Consider the following 4813-nt stretch of genomic DNA (forward strand, 5'->3'; position numbering starts at 1 on the left):
CCTAACCCCCCCCCGCCCAGTCCCCACCCTTCTCACTTGCCCTTCAGTGGGTAGCTCTTTTTCCATGCACACCTGGATTGCTGGTGTCCCTGGGATCCTCTCCTGCACCAAACACTCCCCATGGCTCCTCCATGTTCCTTGATGGACTCAGCAACAGTGGCAGCTCCTGTATTCCTGTGGTCAGCCTGACCCTGACTGGGATTTCTTTCTTTTCTTCAGTTTTTGTTTAAATTTCAGTTAATTGACATACAGTGTAACATTAGTTTCAGGTGTACAATTTAATGATTCAACACTTACATACGACACCTGGTGCTCATCACAAGTACCCTCCTTAATCCCCATCATCTATTTCACCCATCCCCCCACTCCCCTCCCCTCTGGTAACCACGAGCTTGTTCTCTATAGTTAAAGAGTCTGTTTCTTGGTTTGCCTCTCTTTCTTTCTCTCTTTTTCTTTATTTGAGAGAGAGAGATTGTTGGAGTCGGGGAGCGAGCAGAGGGGCTCATGATGTGAGCCAAAATCAAGAGTCGGGACATATATATATATGTAGGTATGTGTGTATGCAACTGTTGTGTGCATGTGTGTGCATGCACTGAACTTTGGGGACCTAATTTTATCCCTTAATGCTTTTGGTGGGGAGTGCGGAGGGATGATATGAAGTTCAGGTAATCAGTTCTGCATCTGGACTATGGGTTGTCTGCTGTTGTTTAATCTGCACCTAGACTCCACAGAGAATGACTACTGCTTGTCATATTTCCAAGCATCAGGCTGCTGCTCTTTCCCTTGCACAACCTACTCTGTCTGCCCCAAACCAAATAAACATTAAATTTTAATGGAAGTCTACATTTGTTTTTTCAGAATCTAGGAAAGTGTCCCAAAGCAATGCTGGTAGGAAGATAAGGAAATAGGGCAAAACTCAGTCCCATGTGTCTTCCACAGGTAATCCAATAACACCAAGTGTGTTTTACTGAACGTTTGAAGCCACAGGGAGAATGACAAATAGAAGGAAGCAGCAGCTTTCTTTTTGTTGGCTCTCTCTCCATGTCCTTCCTCTCAGAACTGCTACCTTCTAGAGATCCATGTGTGGCCTCCATGCCATGTGACATCCTCTAGGACATCTAGTCCAGTCTTTTTATCTTCACCCTTACAACTGTCATGACACCACTGCTTTAAGATGAGATTATACTGTACACAGCCCTGCAAAAAATATTAAAGGACTCTGAGTAGAAAAGAAAGACCAAAAACAACAAAGAGTAGAAAGGAACAGAAAAAATCTCCAGGAACAATGACAAAACAAGTAATAAAACAGCACTAAATTCATGTCTATCAGCAATTACTCTGAATGTAAATAGACTAAATGCTCCAACCAAAAGACATAGGGTGTCAGAATGGAGAAAAAAAAACAAAAACAAGACGCATCTATATTCTGTCTATGAGAGACTCATTTTAGACCTAAAGACACCTGCAGATTGAAAATGAGTGGATGGAGAACAATTTATCATTCAAATGGACATCAAATGAAAGCCAGACTAGCAATACCCCTTATCCGACAAACTAGATTTTAAATCAAAGACTGTAACAAGAGATGAAGATGGACACTATATCAGAATAAAGGGGTCTATCCAACAAGATCTAATAATTGTAAATATTTATGCCCCCAATTTGATAGAACCCAAATATATAAATCAATTAATAACAAACATAGAAAAACTCATTCATAATAATACAGTAATAGGAAGGGACGTTAACACCTCACTTTGAACAATGGATAGATCATCAAAGCAAGAAATCAACAAGGAAACAATGGTGTTGAGTGACACACTGGGCCAGGGAACATAACAGATATATTCAGAACATTTCATCCCAGAGCAGCAGAATGCACACTCTTTTTGAGTGCACATGGGACATTCTCCAGAAAAGATCACATACTGAGTCACATATCAGGCCTCAAAAAGTATAAAAAGATTAAGAGCATAACATGCATATTCTGACCACAAAGTTATGAAACTTGAAGTCAACAACAAGAAAAAAATTGGAAAGGCCACAAATACATGGAGATTAAAGAACATCCTACTAATGAATGAGTGGGTTAACCAGGAAATTAAAGAAGAAATTAAATGGCTCCTGGAGGGGTGTTGAGAGGGGGGGATGGGCTAAATTAGTGATGGGCATTAAGGAGGGCACTTGTTGTGATGAGCACTGGGTGTTACACGTAAGCAATGAATCACTAAATTCTACTCCTGAAACCATTATTACACTATATGTTAACAAACCTGGATTTAAATAAAAATTTTTTAAAAATTTAAAATGAAAAAAGAAGAAATTAAAAATACATGCAGACAAATGAAAAAAAAAATACGATGGTCCAAAATATTTGGGATGCAGCAAAAGTGATCATAAGAGGGAAGTATACAGCAATACAGGTTTACCTCAAGAAGCAAGAAAAATCTCAGATTAAACAATCTAACCTTACACCTAAAGGAGCTAAAAAAAAAAAAATAAAACAAATGTAGCCTAAATACAGCAGAAGAAGGGAAAAAGTAAAGACTAGTGCAGAAATAAATAATAAAGAAACAAACAAATAAAAAATCCAAGTAGAACAGATCAATTAAACCAAGAGCTGGTCCTTTGAAAAAGTTAATAAAACCAATAACCCCCTAACCAGACTTATCAAAAAGAAAAGAGAAAGGACACAAATAAATAAAATCATAGCAGAGGAGAGATCACAACTAACATCACAAAATACAAAAATCATAAGAGAATATTATGAAAAATTATATACCAAGAAATTGGGCAATCTGGAAGAAATGGAGAAATTCCTAGAAACATATAAATGACCAAAACTGAAAACAGGAAGAAATAGAAAACTTGAATAGGCCAAAAACTGGCAAAGAAATTGAATCGGTAACCAAAAATCTCCCAGCAAACAAAAGTCCAGGGGTGGATGGCTTCTCAGGGAGATTCTACCAAACATTTAAAGAATTAATACCTAGTTTCCTCAAACTATTCCAACAAATAGAAATGGAAGGAAAAATTCCAAACTCCTCTACAAGCCAGCATTACCTTGATTCTAAAACCAGACAAAGACCACACTAGAAAAAGGGAATTATAGGCCAATATCTCTGATTAATATGGATGCAAAAATTCTCAAAAAGATACTAGCAAATCAAATCCAACAGAAAATAAAAGAATTATTCACCATGATCAAGTGGCATTAATTCTTGGGATGAAATGGTGGGTAAACATACACTAATAAAAGAAAGGATAAAAACCCCATGATCCTCTCAATTTATACAGAAAAAGCATTTGACAAAGTATAACATCCATTCTTAAAAAAACCCTCAACAAAGTAGAGACAGATGGAACATACCTCAATATCATAAAGGCCATATACAAAAGACCCACAGCTAACATCATCCTCAATGGAGAAAAACTGAAAGGTTTTCCTCTATGGTCAATAATAAGACAGAATGTCCACTTACTAACATTATTTAACATAATACTGGAAGTCCTAGCCTCAGTAATCAGACAACAATAAAAAATAAAAGCCAACCAAATTGGCAAGTTAGAAGTCAAATTTTCACTCTTAGCAAATGACATGGTACTCTATGTAGAATACCCAAAAGACTGCACCAAAAAATTGCTAGAACCAATACACAAATTCAGTAGTCACAGGTTACAAAATCAACATACAGAAATCTGTTGCACTTTCTCTATATCAATAATGAAGTAGCAGAAAGAGAAATCAAGGAATCGATCCCATTTACAATTGCATCATAAACCATAAGATACCTAGGAATAAACCTAACCAAAGAGGTAAAAGATCTGTGCCCTGAAAATTATAGACATTTATATAAGAAATTGAAGAGGACACAAAGAAAGGGGAAAACATTTCATACTCATGGATTGCAAGAACAAATATTGTTAAATGTCTATACTACCCAAAGCTGCCTACATATTTAATGCAATGCCTATCAAAATACCACCAGCATATTTCACAAGAGCTAGAGCAAATACTCCTAAAATTTGTATGGAACTACAAAAGACTCTGACTAGCCAAATCAATCTGGAAAAAGAAAAGCAAAGCTGGAGGCATCATAATTCCAGACTTCAAGTTATATAACAAAGCTGTAGTGATCAAGACAATATGGTACTGGCACAAAAAAGGACACACAGATTGATGCAACAGAACAGAAAACCCAGAAATGGACCCACAACGATACAGTCAACTAATCTTCGACAAAGCAGGAAAGAATATCCAAGGAAAAAAAAGACCATCTCTTCAAAAGATGGTGTTGGGAAACTGGACAGCAACGTGCAGAAGAATGAAACTGGATCACTTTGTTACACCATGGACAGAAATAAATTCAAAATGGATGAAAGACTTAAATTCGAGATAGGAAACCATCAAAATCCTAGAGAAGAACACAGGCAGGAACCTCTTTGACATCGGCCATAGCAACTTCTTACTAGACATATCCTTTAAGGCAAGGGAAACAAAAGCAAAAATGAACTATTGGGAGCTCATCGAGATAAAAAGGCTTTTGCACAGCAAAGGAAACAATCAATAAAATTAAAAGGAAACCAACAGAATGGGGAAGATATTTGCAAATGACATATCTGTTAACGGGTTAGTATCCAAAATCTATAAAGAACTTATCAAACTCAACATCCAAAAAACAACCCAGTGAAGAAATAGGCAGAAGACATGAGTAGACATTTTCCCAAAGAAGGCATCCAGTGGGCCAACAGACACATGAAAAGATGCTCAACATTGCACATCATCAGGAAAATACAAATCAAAACCCCAATG

The sequence above is a fragment of the Crocuta crocuta genome, unplaced genomic scaffold, assembly GCF_008692635.1.
Source record: "Crocuta crocuta isolate KB4526 unplaced genomic scaffold, BGI_CrCroc_1.0 scaffold209, whole genome shotgun sequence".
NCBI lineage: Eukaryota > Metazoa > Chordata > Mammalia > Carnivora > Hyaenidae > Crocuta > Crocuta crocuta.